Source organism: Oenanthe melanoleuca, chromosome 2 (genome assembly GCF_029582105.1).
Source record: "Oenanthe melanoleuca isolate GR-GAL-2019-014 chromosome 2, OMel1.0, whole genome shotgun sequence".
In the NCBI taxonomy this organism is placed as follows: Eukaryota; Metazoa; Chordata; class Aves; order Passeriformes; family Muscicapidae; genus Oenanthe; species Oenanthe melanoleuca.
In genome coordinates this window covers 131,558,893-131,572,900 of record NC_079335.1, presented here as the reverse complement: position 1 = coordinate 131,572,900, position 14,008 = coordinate 131,558,893, and the positions used below count along the sequence as shown (strand labels likewise).

Genomic DNA, 14,008 nt, shown 5'->3' with positions numbered 1-14,008 from the left:
GGGATGGGTGAACTAGTGTGTCCAGGCAAGGCTGTGCAGATCAGCACACAATACTCCAAAGGCAGCACTAGGATCTGGTAGGGCATTGGTAATTTGCTTTTAGAAGCACGAAATCTGAATATCTTATATTGCTTATATTGCAGCACACAACCTTGCCATGAAGGCATCATATGCTTTTGTTCCTGTAGTTCCTTGGAGATTTGCTTAGGCTATTTCCTATTTGAGATGTGTAACCACCTCTATGCTTTCTCAGTCCAAGGAAACAGGAAATTTATTCCTTTTTTTTCTTTTTCTTTTTTTTTTTTTTTTTTTTTTAATCAGGAGACATTTTTCAAGAGTAAAGAAGAATAATACACCTTTTATTAAGCAGTGATGCACAGTAAGAAACTTTTTACTAGCAATTTCTCAAGGAATGTTATGACTGTCTGACTAGAAAGAGACCTATCAAAAATCTCATTAACTTTTCAAGTAGTTTAGAGAGCAGTCCTTACAGAATTATCAAACACACAGGAAAGCAATGGCAGTTTCATACCTGAGATTATGTATTTATGTGTTAACTGCAGAAACACATCAGAGGTGAGGAGTGTCATGCACTTGGAGCTACTGCTGTAACAGGGAGCTCCTGGGGATTGTTGCAACAGACTCTTTGTAAACATTTTGTTTGCATGAATAAGTACTGTTTCTCAAGTGATGTATGTATGATATACAGTGATGTATCTCAGTTAACTCCTGATCCAGAAAACCTGAAGTAATACAAATAAATAAATAAATAAATGAAATCACAAAATCTTCACGGGTGTGACGCACACACAGTTTGTAACACCTTGCATAAGCAACCTGTGGATACTGTGGTTTGTGTAGAGCAGCCAAATCTGTCCTCTGCTGGCGACCATGGCTCTGCACATGGCCCTGCACAGGTGGCTGCAGGCTGGAAGATGCACTCACTGGTTGTTCTAGAGATGTTTCACACCCATCTGCAATATTGGCACTGCAAATGACAGAAAATAAGAGTGCTCTTTTCTAGCTGATGGGACTTCTCCTTAGAAACCACCAAAGAATCCCATTCCTTCCTTCTTTTGAAGGGAAGCCAACCTGCCACACCTCACTTAGTCTCAGCCTTCAAAAATACAAGCAAATTTGCCCCTAGTATCCACTTAGTAACCACAGAGGTAAAAGAGGAACTGCTGAAGGTAATTCATTGCACTGGATCTAGACCCTTATTTTAGGATGGAGTGAATTAGACTCCTGAGGCACCTCTCCATGTCTGTACAGCAGCACATTAGACTAAATGCCCAGCACACACAGGGCCAATAATGTTACAGGAGTTGATTCTTGCATGCAGAGAGCTCTTATTATTCAGTGGGCAGCTCTTCAGTGGAGGTAGTGGGGATCACTTGAAAATATCTGCACATATGGCTTTTTGGATGGCATGACACTTCCTTAAATACTTCTGAGAATAAAATAAAATTAACTTTTTATTTGGAAAAACATGTACTCTCTATACATGGAAATATCTCCTAATACTCTTTCTAACATTTCCACAATATTTTAGACAGTGAGTGATTCCCATGTAGACTCTTTTCCTCAAAAGCCAAGAACACATTTAATTCCAAATTTTAGGCTCATGTTCCAAATTCTCTGTATGAAGGCTTTGCTACTTCTATTTTTGCCCAGCTCTTTTTGTCATACTGCTTTGCTGCCTGCAGACTAGACAATCAGTTTCTTAAAACACTTCTCTCTTGAAACAAAACAATCCAACCCGGATCATGTTCTGAGGAGACTCTCAGTACCATAAAATGCTGTTTTACAAGCCTGAGGATGCTCTGTCTTTCCCTTGCACTACAGTTCTGTTTGCAATCTCATACCAGATGGAGCTGTTGCATGATTCCTGTCCAGACTTTGAAAAGCAAAGCACGAAAGCCTGCTCTTAAAACTTCTGTCAGTAACACTTCATGAGTGGTGGCTGTGGCTGTGCCAGGAGGGTTGCAAACAGCACTTCCTTCTCCCCTTTGACCCCAATCCCTGCAGACACACTGCAGCATCCACCCTGAGCTCTGCTGAGCTGTGTGGGGGTCTCAGCTCTGTGCAGCACAGGTAACACCTCTCCCATGTGAACACACGTGTGCTCCCTGCAACTGGCTGCTCAGCTGCTGCTCCTCTCACCTCTTGCCTCACCATCTTCAGCATATTTTGCTGACAACTTAGCTTACTTTGCCTCATCTGGCACCCCCCAGGAAACACAGGAAGAAAAGCTATTTATAGACAAAGGCATAGTTAAAAGGCTGTGTTTTTGAAGCTGTAGGTGGCTGGATAGAGTGGATAGTGGGGCTGGTGAGAGGCTGAGGGCTGGCCTGGGGGTTACAGCTGCTGGAGGCTGTTCAGCACCAGCACAACCCCACTGACAGGGAAGGTGAGCACCCAGCTCCTGCAGGTGTTGAGGCTGCTGTCCCCTAGAACACACAGAGGGAATTCACTTCTCATCTTGGCATTTCATCTCAAGGCTTGTCCTAGCTTTGCACTCTGTGGTCATGACCCAACTGTGCTCAATGTCCTGCTAATGAAATACAGGCAATTTTTGAAAAACTGAACAGTTTCCTACCATGGAAAGTCCCAGAGCTTAGAGAAAATAGGTTGATCTCCACCCATTGTCTGTTTCAAAACTTCCGTCACAGCTTCAAATTATAGCCTTCTAATGCAAGTATGGGGAAATCAGATGAACAGAGAAATCAGACTTTGACAATAGAGACACTAACAACATGCAAACCACTTTTTTTTTTAAAAAAAAAAAAGAAGTTCTTTTTGAAACTTTCAATTGTCTTTCATCCTCAATGCAACACGAGTCCCAAAAGAAGAGCATGCAGAAGCATGTCCTACAGGCTTCCTGTGGCTGGAAAGATCCCTATGTGAAAATCCAGAAACTTCATCAGGTCTGGATAAGAAAAGTTAGATCTATTCTTAGATGCTGCTTTGGAAACTGCAAACTGATTTTGAACACAGAAGAGCAGAAGTTCTCTTTGAGAGTCCTGAAAGAACTTAAACTCTTCAGTCTTTTTCTAAGACCTCATTTGTTTTCAGGGGGAAGCTGCAGGCTATTGGCTCTCCCAAAACCACAAGAGATTCTGCTCCAAGCCAGTGTCATAAGATTGATTAACCACTTAAAACTCTGTGTAAGATCTCAGAATAGGTGGTAAGTGGAGGTACCTTTTACCCTGTAAAACTCATGACACTTGTTTGTGGAGCTACATGATGATGCAGGCATGCAGTGCAATGCCATCAGTGTAAACTGCCAAATTCTGAAGGAAAACTAAACTTTTATAATTGCTCATTAGTTATTGGAGTTGATGTCTGGTTGAAGATAAAAATAAAACAAAATATAAAGTTTTAGACTAAATACAAGCTGTGGTGCTGACAGAATTTTGAACTGATCTTATAAAATACCTGCACATGGGTTATTGAGCACTACTTCTTAATGTTACTGAGTTAGATGTAAATACCAACAAAGCATTAGTGTTGCCCATGGAAATAAAAATATCCAAGGAATATATAGCTGATATACCCCCACCAAAAAAAAAAACCAAAAAAAAAACAAACAAAAAACAAACAAACAAACAAAAAAAACCAACAAAACAAAAAACCTCCAAAAAAGCCCAACAAGCCCAACACCTAAACTTGACTTTGCAAAGTCTTTACACATATTAGATAAAAACTGTTCCTTCTTACCAGCAGCCAAGATCTCCTAATAACCCTACAATTTGTTAATCAACTAACATATGGTACTGCTTTAGGAAAACACACCACTCTGATTTTGCATTTACATGGTTGGTTTCCTACAAAACTGCTGTCAAGATTTAGCCATTGTTATATTACCTAATGATTTTTATTCCTATTCTTTAAATAAGTCAATAAATACAGAAATAAGAAGATAATCAATTTTAATCCAAACAATAAGTAAATCTCATTTTCACATAGTTTCCAGTGATGGATAAATTTCCACTTACCATGCTGAATCTCACCAATCTATAAAAACCACAACTTGCTGCAAAATTATGACATAAAAATTCTGTTGACTTTGACTTAAATCCCTGTAAAATCCACTACATTAATTTTTTTTTAGGGTAAAGCTAAACAGCCAAGGCAAAATTTAGTGTAGCTTCATAATATCTGCACGAGGTGGTTCCTACATATACATAACTTCATTAATGTGTTTTAACCTCTGTTTTAAACACATAAGAAGCCTCACTGTCTCCTAAAATGACACCACAATTTCCTTACATGGAATAAAATACTTCTAAATATTAGGTAAAAAATTAAAAAATTAGCTTATCAGGTTTATTTTTTAGTGAATCCTATTTGGTTCAATTCAAGTTTCAGACCAGTGTGCCTATGCTGATTTAGTCTCTCTCTGCCTGTCACTGGCTTAATTTACAAATGCTCAGGTGCTGGGCCACAACAGTTCCTGTCGCCCTGACACAAATGCAGTGCCAGTCCATTCACAATGTCACTCCTTGCACAAACCTACCACCACTCAGTCTGGGTGCCAGGCTGTGGTTTCTGCTGCTCAGCCTGCTGTTGGAAATGGGGTCAGCCTGCTCACACACCACAGCAGCAGCTCCCCCACCTGAGCTGCTTCTACAACTCAGAATGTTTTACCCACAGCCAGGAGGCTTTGGCTGCCCTGGTTCTCTCTGCAGTGCCAGGGCTCCCCTGCAGCCACCCCTGGCCAGGGACATTGGCCAAGGTGCTGAGGAGTGGGGCACTGTGAGCTCCAGGTGCTGCAGCAAGAGGCAGAGTATTTTGTATTTTGTCACCCTGCAGATGGGGTGACATCAGAACAGCTCAGGTCAGAGCATGGAAGGGACCAACTGTCTCTGCCCAGATGAGAAAACTGTGAGCAAGAGCAGGAGGTTTGGCAGAGAAGGTCTATAAAACAGCAAAGCTCATGGAGAAAGCTTAGGAAGACATTTATGTTTTATGTGTGCTATTTAAATTAAAGCTAGGCAGTTTTGAATATGTATATATATTCTGCAGTTCAAGGCCATTAGGAGGGCTTGTTTTCTGGCTCTTTTTTCATGCTTTTAACATCAGGCACAGATGTAGCACAAGTTGAAAAACACTTTCAAAGTACTTGCATATGGAAGTTTGTTTACAAGTACAGAAAGAATTGCCTTACAATGCCACTTCTCAGCACTGAACATGACAATGCATTCAATTCTATTTAAAGAGTTCAAAAATTTCTGAGTATCTGAAACACACTAAAAGCACCCAACGGGTTTTTCAGTAAATTAACATTTTTCTCTGTATTTTCAATAGTAGATTAAAAATTAAATTTGAGCATGTGAATCCCTGAAATTTTTCTAATACTTAGTTTAAAAAATTAAATCTGGGCTTTTACTTTCAAGAAATAAAAAACACAAAGTTACAGGAAAATTAAGTTATTTAAGAAAAAAATAGATAAGAAAATGCCATAACCTTTAGTTATTTGATACTATTCAAAATTTTATAAATAGACTGGAAGACAGACATTCTTGAGTTATTAATTATTAAACTTTTAACTTCCCACATATACATCTGCATTCACAGTCACATAATGCTGCACCTCTATGTTTCACAGCATATGTCTCCCTCTCTAAATTGCTCATCATCAATTAAATTATAAACTCTATCAAGATATACAAGAATTTCCTGCACAGTGTGTGATATAATGGTCCACTGAATGCTACTGTGAGTTTCAGGCTATTCCTCATAACATAATAAAGGATACTTTAAAATGCATTGCAGAAAATCCCTCTCAGTTAAATACTTGATTTCCACTTAAATGTAGCAATAATCTTCTGAAATAGATGCATGACTGAAATGAACATTAATAGTTTCACATGCTGGCACATATTTCTTTAAGAAATTCAGAGCAGGTTATACTGTATGCAGAAGATGAAAGTCCCTCCTGGCCAAGTCCCAAAACAGATCAAGGGATAGAATGAGACACTCAGTGCTGGAATGTGTCTCTTCTGAAAGGCTAGCACACACATGGTGGGGACAGTGTGTGAGGGTGGCTCACCTGGATGTACAGGCAGCTTCATGAGCAAAGTCACACCTGCAGCAACATTCCTGGCTTGAAAGGGGTTGCAGAGAACACTTGATAAATTACCTGGCAGAAGATGTTTCTACCACGGCCAGCTTATTCTCATTTTTTAAAAATTAATCATTTTCTTTGAGTTTTGCTGTATAAAAATTCAAGAATTTGCTTACCAAACCTCAGTTCCTATGGGTGGCAAAAGGAGAACAAATGTGAATTTTCAACATTTCAAGACTTTTGGGGTGCAGAGCCTCTTTGGTATTTGTATACAGCTACTACATGGAGCCCATAAACAGCAGTGGAATGGCAGCCACTGGGATGAAGACAGATTTCCTACTGACAGCCAAGGAGCAGCAGGCAGGCACAGACAGATCCTGGGCTTTGTTTTACTGCACCTTGAGTCAGCCCTGTGAGGAAAAAGCAGAGGGCAAGGGGACTTTGGTGGGGGGTCCCCACTGTGCTTCACACACACCCCACTGCATCAGGAGCTCCTTCCTTGTGAAATGGAGGAGCTTCCATCCATGGAAATACCCATGTCCACATGGTCAGTGCTCCCAGCATGACAGCACACACTTCCGGATGAAGTACAGAATTGGGTATGCCTTGAACACTGCACTATTTTTGATTAAAGCAAAAGAGAAATGCATCTAGACAAACACTCATTCTACTCTGCTCACCTAGGGTATCTGACTCTGCCTTGAAGGAGGTTTACTGCTGACATTTAAACAGAGCCCTTGATTCTAAATTGCTGGTGGAAGTACCTTAAAGCTATCTGAACCACCTGAAAAGATAACAAACATTACAGATTTGTGGATGGGCAAAATTACCTCTGTCTCTTAATCCAAGATCCTGGATAATGAAATGCACTGCTAATGTCTCCCAGAGGTACTCCAGCAGCTTAGACTGGTGCTTTGCAATACAAGCTGTAGCAGACCTGCTATTGTTTTCTTTTCTCACTGAACATTTCACCCTTGCTGTATCAGCAAATTAGTATCTACTGAGTTCAAAGCTATTACACAATACCCACAATCCCTCCCCATTAACAAGAAATAAAACATACTATGTTTAAAATACAATTAAATTTCTAGATAATAATAAGATGTATAAAATCAAAACTTCATTTAAATCTTTTAACTTACTGAACTATTCTCCTCCTCCAGCAGAGCGTTCTGCACCAGTTATTTGGAACAAGAAGGGAATTTCCTCCTCCTCAGACTATTCTTGAAATAGATTGCAGTAAGTCTTCCTTTCCAACCCCAGCCTTCAACAGCAAAAGGAAGCAACTCTCAATCTACGGGCAGGAACAACCTCAGGAACTGAAAAAAAAAGCCCAACCAAACAACCCCCATCCCAAAATTTTATTAAATGTCAACACAGCTATTTCAGAAAGAAGATCTCTATGAACTGTTTTAAAAGACTTCCTACTGCAGAAACCTAAATCATAGCATAATGCTTGCTTGCCTTGCCTTTCAAGGCCGGAAAGCTCTTTGTTAAGATCACTTGTAGTAAGGAAACAAGTTTTCACTCACTCTCTGTGTGTGTAAGCCAGTCTTGTAAACAAACCAGTGATAGTTTATGGATGCCAGTGGAGGACAGATTGTCTTCGCCATGAATATTAAATGAAAATTCTACATTGTCCCTACACAGCCTTGCAAGATTTGGGAATTCACTCCATATGGCAGGGTCAACAGTCAGAAGACAGACAATGACAAAAAGGTTCAGGTGGCAACAGCCTCCTGACAACTTTATTGCTGTTAATAGGCAAGGAAAAGGCAAAATATGTAGCAAGTGTCTGTGTAATTGTGCACTGCACAGCATGGAACAATCTCATTTCAAAGATCTCAATTAAGTGGAAGCCAAACCAATAGCTAAACTGTATGCTAGACCCTGAGATTGGTACAGCAATGATGAAATTCAGCAACTGAGAAAACAGAGGGTCCTTTGGTTTCAGGGGGTGTTTGGGTTCGCTGGGTTTTCTTAAAGATGGTGTTCTCTGTCTTTTCTTCACTTCTTCAGCCTGGAACACCTCCCCTCCTCTTTTATAGGCCAAAGAAAAGGGTTTTGCAAGTTGTGCAAAGGGAGGATCTCAGAAACCCCTCTGTATCATTAAGGGATTTTGGAAGAGAGATTGATGCTGCAGCCTCAGCATCTTAAGAAAGGTGGAAGTCAGAACTGTCCCTGTCTATTCCATGCCTTCACCCTGGGATCTGATATAAAATCCTGAAAACTCAGCTGTGCTATGAGCACTTCATCCTTCACAACCTTCTCAGGACTCTTCTGTGGAAACTGTGTTGGCAAAAAACATTCTCCACAAGATTTTCTGCAACACTGGATTGGTAATCACAGGCTTCTTCAATACAGCATGCCATTTCTAGATTTACCAATCCCTTGCTCATATCTTTTTCTGACCTTGATGCAGACTTGGAAAACAGAGAAACCATAATCTAGCCTTTTAATATCACCTTCCATAAAAAGCAAGAGACAAAGAAAGTCCTTCCTAGGGACATACCTTCTCCCATCCCTGACCAATTAAAGACAATCTGATCAATAATCAGCAAGATGAGAGTGCGCTGGACTCATCTATGGAGGTTTCATTTGCTGTATCAGGAGCCCAGGCTGCTCATTTAGGGATTGAAGTTCCATGACTAGAAGTCAGTCATCTTTGGGAATAACAGACTGAACTAGAAATCATCACTGAATCAAAGCCTCACTGTAACAAAATGGCTTTTCACAATAGAAAATTGCAAATTATGGGCAGATGCTCCATCAGTGCAAAAGAATCATCACAAACTGAAAACAGAAACTTGGAAAAACAAAGCATGCAGGAAATCCAGAAAGAACAGTGCTGGGGTCAACGTGACAGAGGAAAAGAACTGAAATTGAAAGATATTCTCTACTGGGAAAAGTCTGAAGAAATACAGGAAAATATTTCCACAAATTTTCTGGCAAAGAAATCCTTCATTAGGAAGCAGGGAAATAGAAATGCCCCTGGGATAAATGCAGACAGGCTACCTGCCACCTGATTAGCAGTGAATGCTCCTACCAGAGAGGCAGCAGGTATGAAAATGCACTGATGTACTGAAATTCTGTCCTGGGAAAGCATGTGACAGTACTTTTAATTGACACTAGCAAAACTTGCACCTCCCAAAATGTCAATAACATTTGTTACAGATTTATTCAGTTGATGATTTTTGTTTTATATGAGAAAAAGGAGTGCCGTCTCAGAGTAATTAGGTTGCCATACCAAAATCCATGTTTGTTTAAATAGCAGACTAAATGCAAACAGATGCTGTCTTGATCTCACATTTAAAGTCCAAGACAATGGCTCCCAAAGCAGGGTCCCAAACTATGTATGGCCTGTTGCAGGGATCTGCAAAATTGATATGTCATTTTATAGTGCCCAAAAAGCATCTTTGGGGAATAAAGGGAATAAATTTCAGCTACCTTCTTACATCCATGAACTTTGCCTCTTTTTGGAAGAGAAATGGAAGGAGGATAGTAGCAGGACCCAATAAGAGGCTGCAGATATTTTGCATAAAATTGGCATTTAGCAGTGAATGAAGTTTTTGTGATTGTTTTTACCATATCCTCATTTTACTCATCATGTTATCTCTGATTATGATGTTACAGAAGGTACTACTTTTCTGTTAATACTTTTCATTTTTTAAAATGAAAACCCATACTGACTGTAGCCTCCTCTGTCAGAGTCACCCTGGACACAGCCAAGGCGTAGGTGGGGAGAAGCAGCCTCTGCCAGGATCATACACCACAGCTTAAATAGAGGCTCAGAACTTTCATTCCAGTTCTTCCAAAAACTTGGTGTGTCCCTGTTTGCCTTAATTCCCTTCCAGGAAGCAGGGGTGTAACCTGTGACAGACACTGCATTGCAGTGCATGCCTGTTTTGCTGCTACAGAATTATCCTTTGGAGGTTCATCCTTGCACTCCTCAGGAGCAGTCCCCTAAATAACCCACTGTAACACTTTCCACAAGTGTCCTCTGCAGTGGTAGTGTGTCACTATCATTGGGGAAATGTTTCAGTGATGCAGATCATGCTTTTATCTCAGCTACACCATTCTTAAAACTAATCAACTAATTCTTGTAATTCTGGTTTTGACAATCCTTATGACACAGAGAGCAAAAATTGTATACAGATTCAATTCCATCCTCCAGACAAGCTGAGCCAGATCCAAGGGGGAGCCAAGAGATACCTAGAAGTTAGAGGGAAGAGGTTTTTCTATATCCAGCTCTCAACAATCCTACCACTTCTCCTCACACCTCCTGGCTTCTCAGAGCTCTGCTCTCACAGCTGAGGTTTTGCCATCTCTATCAGCCTGATACCCAGCACCCAGGGCACCACCCTGGAAAGAGGAAGCCAGGGACAAAACAGCCCAGTCCAAGGAGAGTCTGCTGACAAATACATGTGAACTGATGCTAGTTCTGTGGTGACAGCACAGTACCTGGAGCATCTCGAGCTCAAGAGTAGATTAAGAACACAGGACAAGAACCCAGGCAGTGCTCAGATAGTTCTCTTGGATTTATGACATTTAAAACACATCCTGAGGGGTGCTGCCAGCTATCACTATCTCACTGCCTGTGCTGGAAAGAGGCAGAGAGTAGGTCTGATGCTGAAGACATGGGCATCACTTGAGACTCAGCCAAACAAAGACTGCTGAATGTCAGTAAAAAACATCCACTCCTGTGGCCTTAAAAAGAGGTTTCTGAGATTTCAAGCTTTTTAGAATAATTTGACTTAAATTCTTGCTCTGATCTGGCTGCATACCCACAAAGACAAATTACAGCAATTGTTAAATGACACAAAAGCCACACAGCACTTGGAGTACTTTTGTCAAGCTAACCAAGTAAAAAACTTGTAATTTAAGAGCCCACTAGAACAGAATAAAGAGAACTCCACCAATGGGTTCAAAAGCAAGGAAAAAAAGCCAGCCAAAGGAAAACAAAACATCAGAGACAGAAGGCTGGGAAGCTGCTTGTACTGGGTTTGCTGGGGAAGGTTTTGGTAGTGGGGGGACAGGGGGCTACAGGGATGTCTTCTGTGGGAAGCTGCCAGAAGCTTTCCCTGTGTCTGATAGAGCCAATTCCAGCTGGCTCCAGGATGGACCCACTGCTGGCCAAGGCTGAGCCCATCAGCCAGGGTGGCTGTGCCTCTGGGATAAGGAAGGGGAAGGAAGTTATTGCACAGGATAGATTGTGGCCAGAGAAGAGAGGAGTGAGGACATGTGAGACAATCGACTCTGAAGACACCAGTAAAGAAGAGGAGGGAGGAGGTGCTCCAAGAGCCAGAGCAGAGATTCCCCTGCAGCCCATGGTGGGTTAAGGATGTGGGGCAGGTTGTGTCCCTGCAGCCCCTGGAGGTCAGTGGGGGAGCAGAGATCCACCTGCAGCTCATGGAGAAGCCCAGGCTGGAGCAAGATTCCCAAAGGCAGCTGAACCCCTGAGGAGCCTGCACTGGAGCAGCTCCTGGCAGGGCTGTGACCCATGGAAGGAGGAGCCCACACTGGAGCAGCTCCTGGCAGGACTGTGACCCATGGAAGGAGGAGACTGCACTGGAGCAGCTCCTGGCAGGACTGTGACCCATGGAAGGAGGAGACTGCACTGGAGCAGCTCCTGGCAGGACTGTGACCCATGGAAGGAGGAGCCCACACTGGAGCAGCTCCTGGCAGGACTGTGACCCATGGAAGGAGGAGCCTGCACTGGAGCAGCTCCTAGCAGGACTGTGACCCATGGAAGGAGGAGCCCACACTGGAGCAGCTCCTGGCAGGACTGTGACCCATGGAAGGAGGAGCCCACAGTGGAGCAGGTCCTGGCAGGACTTCTGAGCCTGTGGGGAATCCACACTGGAGCAGCTGGTGAAGAACTGCAGCCTTTGGAAGGATTCATGTCAGCTTGGGGAAGGGCTGTCTCCCCTGGGAAGGAGCCCATGCTGGAGCAGAGGAAGAGTGTGAGGAGTCCTCCCCCTGAGGAGGAAGCACAGCACAAACAATGTGTGATGAACTGACTGTTACCCCCTTCCCAATCTCCCTGTGCTGCTGGCAGTCGGGGGTAGAGAACCAGGAATAAAGATAAGCCTGGGAAGAAGGGAGGGTTGTGCTTTAAGATTTAACTTCTCATTATCCTCCTCTGATTTGATTGGTAATAAATTAGACTAATTTCCCCAAGCAGAGTCTGTTTTGTCCAGGATGGGACCTGGTGAGTGATATCTCCTGGTCCTTGTCTCAACCCATGAGCATTTCATTACATTTTTCTCTCCCCTGCCCAGCTGAGAGAAAATAATAGAGCAGCTTGGATAGGCTCGTGGCATTTAGTCAGGGTCAACCCACCACACTGCTTCATTAAAAAACAATAACATGAAAATTTATTATAGTGAATAAGAAAAGCATTCATCTAAATATATAAGATTAATAGGAGAATATTTATGTAATATTATAATAGTTTTACTGTGTTAATATACCTTTTTAAAATCCTTGACTGGCAAAAGGTGAAAATTAGTAGTAAACATATGACCCAAAAATGCAAATTACAAATAAAGAAGTGGTTACTGAAACTTCCAAAAATATATATACACTGCCTGAATTAGAATAGAAATTATAGAATCATAGGATGGTTTGGTTTGGAAAGGGCCTCTAGAGATCATCTAGTCCAACCCCAAGAGCAGAATGGACACAAAAATGGACCTTTGAGAGACAGTGAAATACAAGACTTTTGAACCTCTGGAAAGATCATAGTAGGGGCAGAGAGTGGTGGATTTTGATGCACAGAACTGCAGCATCCTGAGGATGAACACTGGAGAAGAGGAAGAAGGTCTCACTGTAATTAAATTAATATAATAACCCCAGCTGTGCTATCTCTGAGATAGATTAGAATCAGGATTTCTATTGTAAATTAATCTCTCAAGAGAGGGTACGTGGGCAGTAGAGGAAAAAGGTGCTGCTCCTAAAATAAAGAGCTATTCTGGAATCAATCCATGTTGGTCAGAGAGAAAAGACTGCCAGGTGAAGCCATCTGATTTGGATGGACATGTGCATGACTCAGAGGAGACACAGAGCTCTGGGGAGTTTCCAAACATGAGGGACAAACTGAATGCACAGAACACCAGACTATCCTACTTACCCAGCTGCACAAGCAAATCTGGGTTGATTTGTTATTATTACATGGAAGTTTGCTGTGCTGTTACACACATGCTAAGAGTGTTGCAAACATTTAGTACTCAAAGCCATTAATTTACCTCGTGTGCACTGAACTACAGCAGGAGAGTGCATGGCTCCATTTATGCTGTTCTTCTGCCTTTCCTACAAAACTGAGGAAAAAAACTGCTCTTAACAGAAATACATTGTCAGAGTTTGGAAGTAGATCTCAGAGAGCAACTCACCTCTTCAAGGGAGCAAAAACCAACTAGTGAGAAGGAAGAAGCAGCCACAAACATCTAAAAATAGAAAGTCCAGTAGGAAGTTCCCCTACAGAGATTTAATCTGCTATTGTACTCAGATCCTGGCATTCCAAGTTAAAATCTACAAGAAGCTATCATCTTTAATACATCATCTCCTTCCTACTGTTCTTTAAAGCAAAGAAGCTGATTAAACATCCTGCCACACTCCGGTAACCTTAACAGCACATTTCTTCATCTTGCACTGAGAAAGGTCAGTCACATGTTAAATTGCTCCTCTTTGTGTGAATTTACTCTCAGCACAGGACTAAGTCAATAAGGGCTGTACTTCTGATCTTTTCAACAAACCAAGCACTACAAAGTAGGACATTGCATCTCACTTCAGAGAGGTGTTAAAAATTCAAGTGTTTCTCACTCTTTTAAAAAGTTTGACTTTTACATTTGCTTACTGCAGATCCAGATTAACTGGTGTGATATATTTTACTAGAATATTAATATCTCCCAAAGCAGTAAAAAAGCAAACACCTTTACC

General features: G+C 41.7%; 1 protein-coding gene across 2 annotated transcripts in view; it reads right to left on the bottom strand.

Moving 5' to 3' along the window:
* The window catches only part of KIAA1217 (KIAA1217 ortholog), a 343,074-nt gene that overhangs the window by 184,860 nt on the left and 144,206 nt on the right, over nucleotides 1–14,008 (bottom strand). Inside the window, exon 1 of one of the 2 annotated variants that reach the window (XM_056483273.1) lies at nucleotides 7,213–7,284. The exons of the other annotated variant lie outside the window; for it this stretch is intronic. The gene's annotated coding sequence lies outside the window, so the exon portion shown is untranslated. Of the gene's footprint in view, nucleotides 1–7,212; nucleotides 7,285–14,008 lie in introns of those variants that run through there. 2 annotated transcript variants of the gene reach the window in all.